Source organism: Adiantum capillus-veneris, chromosome 30, assembly GCF_014529385.1.
Source record: "Adiantum capillus-veneris isolate H3 chromosome 30, ASM1452938v2, whole genome shotgun sequence".
NCBI classification, from domain to species: Eukaryota; Viridiplantae; Streptophyta; class Polypodiopsida; order Polypodiales; family Pteridaceae; genus Adiantum; species Adiantum capillus-veneris.
In genome coordinates, this window is record NC_140960.1 from 20,829,761 (window position 1) to 20,842,711 (window position 12,951).

Here is a 12,951-nt window from a genome sequence, read left to right on the forward strand (position 1 = left end):
CTCGGCTATATTAATCAGCAACAAAGATCTTCCCATATACTTTAAGTAGTAAGGGAATTTTGGATCTTCCCTCTTTAACCTCAAAAGGTGCTTTCCCCATAGAAGTATCATTGTATGCATACTCTATAAGAGGTAGGTACTTCTCTCATTGAGAACGTTGATCTACTTCCATGACATAGGCTTTTAGTAGATTCAAGAATCGTTAGATTAGTTATTCACTTTGGTCATCCGTTTGTGGATGATAGAAAGAGAAATTTCATCTACTTCCTACATTCTCAAAGAGACCGTTCTAGAAATTACTGGTCATTCTAGGATCTTTGTTCGACACAGTGGATGTTGGCAAGCCATGATACTTGAAAATTTGAGATCTAAAGAAGGTTTACGTTTGATGTGCCTTCATAGTCCTTTGACAGGCATAGAGTGTGTTTTCTTGCTAAGCATGTCGACTGAAACAATCCAAGTTGCTTCCCTCGATCAAATTTCAATTTTTGGTATACCACGCATTTTGAAACATACTCTTGTATGTTTAGTTTTCATGGTAGACCAACAGAAATACATTTCTACTCCTGAAGAGTAGATTATGGAGTCCCTCTTCGCCCTGCATAAAGAGAAGCATGGGATTCATACATGACTTTCTTATTGTATGGGTGAGTAACACATGGCCTATTGTCGTTTGGAAAATAATCATCCTTCAAGGTGAATGGTTCTTTTTTTCTTCCCTAATGCAAGGCTGTAATAACCTACTGACAGTCTTGGTCAGTAGCATACTCATCTATCATAAAAGGTAGATCATAGTGAGTTGCTATAGACACCACATTTACCCTTGGCCATTCTGAAAGTGCACCGACCAGTTGATTGCGCTTGCCAGCAATGTGAGCAATATGATATTTAAATTGCGAAAGAAAATTTTCCCACCTCATTTGTTTGTCGAAAAGCTTGGTTTGCGTCATGAAGTTCTTAAGGCTTTGTGATCCATTCGTAGGATGAATGGAGCCCCCAAGAGATAGTGCTTCCATGTGTTTAGGGCATGTAGACAACTAAAAGCTCTTTTTTGTATATGCCCAAGACCCGTTCATAGGCATTGGGTCTTCAACTCTCATATGCTATGGCATGCCCTTCTTGAAGCAAGACTGCTCCAAAGCAATCACCACACGCATCACATTGGACCTCAAATAGCTTTGAGAGACCCGGAAGCATATGGACTGGTTGAGAGGTAAGCTTCTCTTTGAGCTTGTCAAAAGAATTTTTCTCCTTAGCAGTCTGTGAATAATTAATGTTCTTCTTTGTTAATTCATGTAATGGTCCTGCTATTTGATAAAATTTTGCTATGAAGCATCTATAGTATGCACATATACCGATAAAGCTTCTTAGCCCACGTATAGTCCTTGGATTAGGCCATGCTTTTATTACCTCTAACTTTGATGGATCCATATGGATACCATCTTGAGAGATAATATGACCTAAGTATTGAATCTCTTGTAGAAAAAATTCACTTTCCTTTTGATTAATGAAAAGCTTATTCTCTCTCACAACTTGAAAGATTACCTGGAGGTGTCACTTGTACTCCTCAATAGAATTTTAGTGGCCTGAAGATTTTTATCCATCGGGAGTTTGAATGTAGCTGGAGCATTTGTGAGACCAAAACTTGTAACTTATCAAATAGATCTTCTACCCGCGGGATCAAAATCTTTTTTTTTCTAATAGTGATCCTATTTAGTGCTCTATAGTCGACACACATGTGATATGTGCCATCTTTCTTTTGCACTAAAAGTATTAGTGAACAGAATGGAGAGGAGCTAGGCATCACCATCCCTTTTTCCACCAATTCATGCATGTGCCTCATGATCTCCTCTTGCTGAGCTTGTGAAACTCAATAGGGAGGTTTATTAGGTGGTGTGCATCCTTGTGGAAGCTCTTTTGCATGGTCATCATCCCCTTGTTTTGGAGATAGCTCACTATGGATGTCATCAATGAAAACATCTTGGAATCCATTTAGGAAATTAGACAACTCTAATTCCTCTTGATTCCCTTTATTGCTACTTGTGAAAACATTAGAATCATTTACAAATTCTCTAACAAAAATCATATATGCAAAAAATAGAGCTTTTCATTGACTTATCAAAACCAAGAGTATTTACCAGGGATATGGTGTTCCCCGACTCATTAGCATCTATGTACATGCTCTTTTCCTTGTAGGTGAAATAGATTCTCCTTTCAGGGAACTTCATGTTGGCAGCCATGCGGTTGAACCATGGTGCCCCTAGGATAACATCCTCATGTTGGAGCGGAGCGATAAAAAAAGTCTTCTTTGTCGACGTAGCTGTGGACATGAAGCCTCAAATTCCCAATCAAGGGAGTAACGGATGCTTGCTATCCCTTGAAAGCTCCATCGGTAGTTACAGTATCTCCCATCTCCAAAGCTTGAATGCCCAACTTAGTGGCCAACTCCGTTGATATGAAGTTGTGAGTAGAGCCATGGTCAAAGAGAATAAGGACATCATGCTCCCTTACTTTCCCCCAAGCATAGGAGAGGTATGAGCCTTTGCAATGAGTATACTCTTTTGGAGCTTCAACCATGGAATCTCTAGGAGTGTCATTGAGTACATTTCTTTTGGGGCAAGAAAGATAACCATGTCCATGATCTCCACACTCAAAGCATTTATGGTCTTTATGAAAGGCCTCTAATTCTTTGGGAGAGAGCTTATTTTTACCTTTGTAAGCTCCTTTCTCCTTGGCCTTGTTTTTGTTGGTGTTGGTGTTGCCTTGGGAAGAGTTTTGAGCATTTCTTTTCCCTTTAGCTTCATTTCGATCCTTGTTTTCCATGGGCTTGAAATTTCTTCTTGCCCATTGTTGGCAATTGATCCTTGAAGCAACCATAGTGTGATGGATGACTTTGGTGATAGTGCTAGGTCGTTGTGAGTTGACATACTCGGCCATTTCATCTGGTAATCCCACACAAAATTGTTGCTTTTGTTTGGTGAAGTCTATCCTTTGAAAGACTGTAGCTTTGAGATATAAATCCCAAAATTTGTCTACATATTTTTGGATAGACTCGTTGAAGAGTAGCTTCAGACTTTGCCATCATTCAATGAGCAGTTTGTCCTTGGCATCACTCGCAAGGAATTACTTCATTGTGGAAACTCGTAGAGTTTTCCATGTCTTTGGGGCTTTGCCATTGCCACGAAGGCTAGCCCACCATTGACGAGAAGATTTGTGGAAGTGCATAGCTACATGGTGTACCTTGGAGGACTCCGTGAAGCCCTCGTCTCCAAAGGCCACATCAAGTTGGATGAAGGCCAATACTTTGTCGGTGGCACCAAAGGTGCCGTCATAGGTGAGAAACGAGATACTCTTTCCTCCCTCTTTGAATTTCTTGAGCTTTTAGGAACTTCGCCATGCAAGGTAAGTTTTGGAATATCCTCTCCTCTTGTATTCTTTAGGAGAATAACTATTGCTTTCGATGGAAGAGGAGGAAGGTGAAGAAGAAGGAGAAGAGGGTGACCTCTTTCTTGCCTTTTTCTTCCTTTGTTTCTTCTCTTCCCTTTCTGAGTGACGAGGAGAAGGACTATGGGTTGACCGTTTCTTCTTGGGAGGAGTTGGTGATAGTCTACACCATCGTCTTCATGGAGCCACATCTATAAAGGAACTTAGGGATTCACTTCTTTCTCGTTCTTTGGATTCCTCCTCTCTTATGGGAGAGGGTCTTCTTTTGGGAGTCTCATCAAGAGGGCTCTTAAACTCTCTCTCCTCTTGGAGAGGAAGGGAAATCCCATAAGCACAAAGTTGTTGGGTAACTTCGGCTTGCAAATTAGGGTTGCCCATAGCTTGATGCAACCTAGTAACAAGATAATTGATAAACATGGGGGCATCATCATTAGTACCTTCATGTGCAAAATCAAAGTTATCAATGTTCATTCTACTCTCTTGGTTATTTTCAACCATGCTAATTATACTCATGTGTTTACTTAGTGTATCCTTTGGCAATTCCAAACCTTAGTTGCTAATCCTCTTAGCCTTTCAAAATAAGCACTTAAGTATCTACACCCACGGCTTGAATTGGTTAACTATAGAGAGCAGTGAAGTAGGTCTAACATAGGAGAATTGCCGAGGGATAGCTCCTTTTGGACTTCTCATGGCTAAATATTGGTAAAGCCGTAGGCAATTCTAAAAAGATCCCATTATTAAGACCAAAGCTCTCGAGGTGTGCACCATATCCCATTTAGTGGGCTCAACAAAACCGATAATAAGTCTCAGTCCCACTCACCCTAATATCATTAATAAAATCAACCATTAATAGGCTACTTAAGGACCTCTCTTCTGAAGCAAGAAAAGAGAAACCAAATGCTCTGATACCAATGTAATGGAAATGGCCTATAAACTTTGAGAATAGGGGACTTAAGAGAATTAGAGTGAGCATTTTTGTGAAATTACTTTGAGAACATAGGGGTGAACTTAATTGATGGTAGCAACAGAAACATAGTACTTAATTAACTTGGCATGAACAATACTTTTGCAAGAGAGAGAGAGTATTAGAGAACATGACAATAGTTGAGAACCGGATTTTCTTGGAGCCAGTCCCCCCTTGAAAAGGCGTTTGTATTATAGATTCTCCCATCAAGAGAGACTTGTTACAATACAATCTTTGTGTTCCTTGTGACCTTGGTGATGCAATGAAGATGGAAAGCTTCATGCATCATGAGCATAACATTAACTTGGCATGAACGATACTTTTGCAAGAGAGAGAGAGAGAGAGTATTAGAGAACATGAAAATAGTTGAGGACCGGATTTACTTGGAGCTGGTACCCCCTCCAAAAGGCGTTTGTATTATAGATTCTCGCATCAAGGGTGACTTGTTACAATACAATCTTTGTGTTCCTTGTGACCTTGGTGATGCAATGAAGATGGAAAGCTTCATGCATCATGAGCATAACATAAACTTTGCAAAAAGCATTAACTATCTCAAGCCTCAGTTCCAAAGCCTCAAACACCTTCAAAGGTGGAGAGAGCTAGCGGAGAATGAGTGTAGGGAAGAGGAAGAAGAATCATCCATAGGGGAAAGAAATAGTTCCTCACTTATCATCACTCTTCTTGCTTAGCATAGCATAATAGCATAGTAATGAAGATGAAGAAGATGGCAATATCAAGCATTGAAGCATGGCTCTTGAAGGTGCCGCGGGAAGCGTGTGCAAGTGCAAGTGCGAGACGAGAGATAGAGAGAGACTTGCTTTGGGTGGAGCACACAACAACATTATCCTGTTGCAGCTCCTTATTCTGTTGTATGAAAGAATAAGTGTATATGTGGTTAAGTTAGTAGATGGGTTAGTAGTAAGTGGGATGTCCGACCAGTTGGCTTGAATCCCAACAAACTTCCACTTGAAGGCCAACGCGACCCAAGTGATCTGGTACGTACAACCGTGCAACAATGTAGTTGCTTCAACCTATATCCATCAACTCACTGCAATGCGTAAACCGCTCCAAAGCTAAACCTTTTGTCAAAGCATCTGCTGGGTTGTCATCAGTGTGTGTAACTTGACCAAATCAATGAGCTCTTTGGCCAAGAAATTTCTCACAAGATGATACCCGACTTCAATGTGTTTTGATTTGGAGTGAAACACAGGATTCCTTGCCAATGCAAGAGCACTCTGACTATCACAATATATCAGTGGAGTCTCATCAATGCCAAGTTTTTTGACCAAGCGAGATAACCATACAGTCTCTTTACTTGCATCCGACAATGCAACATACTCTACTTCCATAGTGGAAGACAACATACAATCTTGAAGACATGACCTCCAAGATACTGCTGCTCCAGCAAATATGAAAACATAGCCAGATGTCGATCTCCTCTTGTCAACACAACCCGCATAGTCTGCATCCGCATAAACCATGATGGATGCATCACTATTCTCGAAGTGTAAACACCTGCCGCCCGTACCTTTGAGGTACCTAAGAATGTGCTTCACTGCTTCCCAATGCTTGCTACCAGGATTTGTCATATATCGGCTCACCACTCCCACTGCAAAAGCAATGTCTGGTCTTGTGGCCACCATAGCATACATGAGACTGCCCACTGCCAAAGAATATGGTATCTTAGCCATTTCAGCTTGCTCAACATCAGATTTGGGTGCATGCATCTTCCTTGCTGAGTTTCAAGAATGCCTGCATTGGGGTACTCAATGCTTTCCCCCCTGCATATTGAAACGCTGCAAAAATTTCTCAATGTATGTTTCCTGAGATAACTCAAGAATACGACGTTTGCAATCTATTTTGATTCGCATGCCAAGAAAGTGTGTAGCATCCCCCAAATCTTTCATTGCAAAATTATTACTAAGTGTTTTCTTCAAGTTGGCAATTTCCGCAATGGATTTCCTAGCTATAAGAATGTCATCAACATACAAAACTAGAATGATCATCGAGCCACCATCTAGCTTTCTTGTGTACAAGCATTGATCCTCTTTGCTCCTTTTATATCCTTGAGACCTCATATATGCATCAAATTTATGATACCACTACCTTGAACCCTGCTTTAAGCCATAAAGTGCCTTTTTAAGCTTACATAGTAGCTCCTTACGAGATGCATTCTCCTGAACAAACCCTTCAGGTTGCTGCATGTAAACATCCTCATCGAGATCCCCGTGAAGAAATGCTATCTTCACATCCATTTGGAGAGGTTCCATGTCCTCAATCGCTACAAGACCAAGTACGGTTCTAAGCGTTGTCATCTTGACAACAGGCGAGAAGATTTCATCAAAATCGACTCCCTTTTGCTATTTGAACCCTTTGGCTACAAGTCTATCCTTGTAGTTTGGATTTGGATCACCTGAGGTAAATTTCTTCTTGTAAACCCATTTGCAAGGTAAAGCTTTCACATCATTTGGTAGTTCTACCAAGTCCCAAGTGTCATTAGCCAGAATCGATTTATACTCAGATTCCATAGCCTGCTCCCACTTCACCACACCATCCGTCATCATGGCTTCTTGGTAGCAGCTTGGCTCACCGCAATCGATCAACATGATGTAATCAAGACCTGGCTTGAAACGCCTAGGTGGATGAGAGACTCTAGTAGACCGTCTCACTCCTTGACCATTGCTATCCGCTCCCTCTTGAGCATTGCTAGTGGAAGGTACATCACTAGCCCGTCGAGTTGATTTCACTGTCTTTGAGGCAACATCCTCAAAAGTGACTCTTCAAATCTCTATTTCCTTGATAGGTTGTTTATGCATCTTCGACTCATTGAAGATCACATCTGAACTACGGATGACTCGACGAGATTCCGGGTGCCAGAGATGATATTCCATCTCTCCATCTACATCATATCCAATTAAAATACATTTGTGTGACTTTGGCTCTAACTTCTGTCGAAGTTGTTTAGGCACATGAGCATAAGCTTCACAACCAAAAACACATAGATGTTCATAGTGGGGCTTACGTTTAGACCATAACTCTTCTGGAATCTCATAATTCAATGGCGTACTAAGCGAACGATTTATAATATGCACTGCAGTCAAGACGGGTTCTGCCTAAAAGCCTTGTGTGAGATTTGCCCTAGAAAGCATGGCTGTGACTCTTTCCTGAATCGTACAATTCATGCACTCAGCAACTCCATTCTGAGCTGGTGTGTATGGTGTAGTAAACTGCCTTTTAATCCCCCTTTTAGCACAGAAATTGTCAAACTCCTTGGAGACATACTCTCCACCGTTGTTAGTCCGCAACCTTGAGTTTCTTGCCAGACTTATTCTCAACGAGTGCTAAATTTGTTTGGAACATAGGAAGAACTTGATCCTTATGTTTCAAAGGATATGCCCAAACCTTTTGAGTAGAGTCATCTATGAATGTCACAAAATAACTGCCCCCCCCTAGAGATTTGGTTGACATAGAACCACAAACATCACTATGCACTAAATCTAGAGGTTCAACTCGCTTTTGACCAGTGCACGTACCAAGTCTGTTTGGCATAGATACAGTGCTCACAAACAGGAAAGTCAACAAAAGACAAGATAGGTAAGTAGCCAAAACGAGTCAGAGTTCTCATTCCTTTTTGGCTAATATGACCTAGCCGGCAATGCCACAACTCAGTAGATGGCAGCTCAGCTATAGATATGTAATCATGACCAACATCTGACACATACATGGAATACAAGGTACCATGCTTCTGACCTCTGAGTACAACAAGATTACCTTTGCGTACTATCCACGAACCATTGCCAAATGTGGTGTTATAGCCCAAATCATCAAGCTGACCAACAAAAATCAAGCTTTTAGTTAACTCGGACACATGTTTGACGTTACATAAAGTAAAGTACATGCCATTCCTTAGATGCAATTTGACGTTTTCGACATAGTCAATGTCTAGTTCATAAGCATCACCAAGTCTCACTTTGCCACAAGAGCGAGAATAAGTAGAGAACCACTCTCTATGTGGTGTCACATGGAAACTCGCACCAGAATCTACTATCCAATTCTGTGCATACTACACATCTTCTGTAACAAGAGCCTCAACAGGTAGATCTGCTGTGAAGACCAATACGTCAGAGATAAGTGGCATAACAACCACTGGAAGAATCTCTACAATAGGAGCATTTGAAGACTCTAGCACATTGATCTCCTCTAACTTTGTTTTGCCCTTGTTTGAATCATCAGACTTAGAAGTTTCACCGGATTGTTTATCCTTCTTGCTTTGCTGCCATTTCCTACAATCCTTCTTCACATGCCCTTTTTTATGGTAGTGATAGCACTCGACATTACACATAGAACCCCGAGACTTACTGCGTGAGCCCCCATGTTCCTTGATTTTGGTACGACTTTGAGTGCGACCCCTCTGTCTATCACTAGTAACATACACATCACCACCCTTCTTGCCTTTAAGAGATTTCCTGCAAATCTCCTCGGTAAACAGACTCCCAAGGATGTCATTGTACACTAGACCGGTACCAGGTTCTGAGTTGCTAATCGCAGTACAGAACGTATCCCAAGACCAGGGTAAACTGCATAGCAAGAATATACATTTGATTTCCTCATCGAAGACCCAACCCTGAGTGGTCAACTGAGTGAAAATGATATTGAAATCATTAATGTGAGTAGAAATAGTGCCCTCTTCCTTTATACAAAGATCAAATAGCTTCTTCATCAAGAAAACCTTATTAGTGGCCCTTTTGTTCTCATAACTGGAACACAACTTATCCCATACATCTCTAGCAGTTCTTTCTCCAACTATAGTAAAGTAAACACATTCGGCCAAATGCAAACGGAGGGTAGATTTGGCCTTAGCATCAAGTTTCTTCCACTCAACATCTATATACTCGCCCTCTGGGCGCTCCATGATAGGATCCAGCTGGCCTTTTTGTATAAGAACATCTTGAATCTGCTCTTTCCAGATAGCAAAATCCATCCCATCAAATTTTTGGGTATTGTAAATATCCTTTTCACCACTAGATGACATGGCTGCAAGATAAAGATAATATGGCAATAAACACTGGTAATTTTGGAAAAAAGTTCGGCAGAGTTTCCCCAGAAAAACTGACAAAATCTCAATCCAAAACTATCATAAGAGATCAGTAACGCATCAAAAGTAATGCTCTCATAGCATAAGATAGGCGCATCAACCACTAATTGTGCATAGAAAGTCAAAAGCTGACCCAAGACTACCAACACAACGTAAAATGCACCTAGCCCTCTCTATACATGTCCTATGGCGAGGCCACAAAAAAGGGGTACTCGAGCAACCTGTATCATCAAAAGGATCTGACATTTGAGAATCCCCCAGATCAAGAAAACCTCACGCTATCGACCCTCACAAAAGGTTATGCAGACAAGAAACCAGCCCAATCTCAGAAATGGCATCCGAACTGAGTTTCAGAAACGATCGGGATTGCCAGAAACAAGCCAAATTGACTCCACAAAAGGTACATATGGCAGTTTCCGCAACTCAACTCACATCCACTATCAACAATACTGCAAGGTGCAGTATACGTGCACAAACAGGCACCAAATGAAATGTTCAAGCAATTAACAAATCCCTGTGGCGAGTAAAACCGCTCTCAAAAGAGCTCAAGCACTATCAAGAGTGCCAAAACAATGCATATCCGCATCAAATACTCCCACTGAAATCTATGTTGATGCAAAACACTACAACCTATAAGAAACCTGGATGTCCTATATGTCTGCAAGAACCTGTGAGGAGATGGATGCCTGAAAAACCCGAGACAATGTCGATACCGAAAAGTGCTCCTAATCAGCCCATAAACACCATCTCAATAGCACATAATAGCCATGAAACGACTATATACCATCCCAAAATAGTCTCTGAAGAACCTGCACCTGTGTCCTGTACTTGTACCTATAGTTGTAGCAAAAGTGGAGTTGAAAAATATAACTCCTGAAGTGTAGCTCGGATGAAGCTTTCGACTGCACGAACAGCTTCGAAAGGGGGATAAAACCGTAGGACACCTGTTGGGAACGCTTGAAACGTTGAATTTGCCGATGCCGAAATTGGAAACCTGTTTGCACTTTTGAAAGTGCACACATGCGTGGACGCGAAGACGGCAAGCACAAACTCTACTCAGATACCAGTTGAAGGTGCCGCGAGAAGCGTGTGCGAGTGCAAATGCAAGAGCAGAGATAGAGAGAGACCTGCTTTGAGTGGAGTGCACAACAACGTTATCTTGTTGCAGCTCTTTATTCAGTTGTATTAAAGAATAAGTGTATATGTGGTTAAGTTAGTAGATGGGTTAGTAGTAAGTGGGATGTCCGGCCAGTTGGCCTGAATCCCAACAGCTCTTGGTTGGATTTAAATTCCATAGTTAAGAGTGTTGGTTTATGCTCTCTACTTCTCAACAAGCTTGGAGAAGGAGATGGAGCTCTTGCACTTTGCACTTCACACAATGAGAGAATGTGTGTGTGTGGGAGAATACACCCCAGTCTCATGCTTGTTCCACACCTCTCTCTCTTTCTCTCTCTCTCTCTCTCTCTCTCTCTCTCTCTCTCTCTCTGTCTCTTGTATTATTTAATTATTTCATTTGGACATGTGTCCTGTTTTTTCTCTTTGAGAGAAAGAACTTAAGTATTTATTTTTATGCCTCTAAATTCTCATTGGACCCCTTTAAAATCTATCCAATAGGATTCAAGCACATCATGAGGGCCACATGTGGAGGATCATTTGAACATGTGTCTTTTGTGCTTCTTAAGTCATTTGGTTTAAATTGAATACTCTTCAAGCACTTAGTGGAGGATCATTTGAACATGTCTATTTTATGCTTCTTAAGTCATTTGGTTTGAATTGAATACTTCAAGCACTTCGTCAATCAAGCATAAAATTCACCTCAAGATTTGGGCAAGGTTCCCACAAACATTTTAAGCACTTTAGCTAGCAAGCCGACAAGCACCTCATGCTTGGGTAGGGTTCCCACCTCAAGGTCAGCCCTAGCTTGCCTAAGGTCAAATGACTTTTTAACACTAATTTTTGGAGGTCTTTAATGAAGCTAGCCCTAGGGTCTTTAAGCTCCATTAGATGCACGTTGCTCTTTGATAGGCCCCTATTGAGATGTAGCCATCTCTCCTCTGGGTCCCTTGCTGAGGTAAATCTAGAAGCACTTATTGCACATTGCTCTTTGGTAGACTATCTCCTTTTGGACCCCTATTGAGATGCAACCATTTCTCCTTTTGGTCCCTTGTTGAGATAGTTCTAGAAGCACATATCTATATCCTAACTCTTCTTCCCCTTTTATCTTACCATATTAAATGACCAGTTTAATATGAGAAAATCATTTAGTAAAGTTAGATATTATATTTTATGACAGTCGTTGTGAAAGTGCATTGGCCACTTGATTATGCTTGCCAACAATGTGAGAAATATGTAATTTAAATTGGAAAAGAAAATTTGTCCACCTCATTGTTTTGTCGGAAAGCTTGGTTTGCGTCATGAAGTTCTTGAGGCTTTGTAATCCATTCGCAGGATGAATGAAACCCCCAAGAGATAGTGCTTCCACGTATCTAGGGCATGTAGAATAACTAAAATCTCTTTTTCATATATGCCCAAGGCCCGTTCATCGGCATTGAGCCTTTGGCCCTCATATGCTATGGCATGCCCTTCTTGAAACAAAACTGCTCAAGGCAATTACCACAAGCATCACATTGGACCTCAAATGGATTTGAGAGATCCGGAAGCATAAGGACTGGTTGGGAGGCAAGGTTCTCTTTGGGCTTGTCAAAGTCATTTTGTTCTTTAGGAGTCCATGAATACTAACCATTCTTCATTGTTAAGTCATGCAATGGTCTTTCTATTTGAGAGAATTTTGCTATGAAGCATCCATAGTATGCACAGATACCAATAAAGCTTCTTAGTTCATGGAGATTCCTTGGATTAGGCAATGCTTTTATTACCTCCAACTTTGATTGATTTGTACATATACCATCTTGAGAGATAATGTGACCTAAATATTGAATCTCTTGTAGGAAAAATTTACTTTTTTTACAATTTAATGAAAAGCTTATTCTCTCTCAGAACTCGAAAGATTACCTGGAGGTGTCACTTGTACTCCTCAAGAGAATTTGCGTGGCCTGAAGATTTTTGTTCCTCATGAGTTTGAATGTGGCTGGAGCATTTGTCAGTCCAAAACTTGTAACTTATCAAATAGATCTTCTATCTGCTGCATGGGATATTTTTTTTTATAGTGATCCTATTTAGTGCTCTATAGTCGACACACATGTGATATGTGTCATCTTTCTTTTGCACTAAAAGTACCGGTGAACAGAATGGAGAGGAGCTAGACCTTACCATCCCCTTTTCCACCAATTCATGCACTTGCCTGATGATCTCCGCTTGTTGAGCTTGTGAAACTCAATAAGGAGGTTTATTAGGCGGTGAGCTTCCTAGTAGAAGCTCTATTGCATGGTCATCATCCCCTCCTTTTGGAGGTAGCTCACTAGGGATTTCATCAATGAAAAAATCTTGA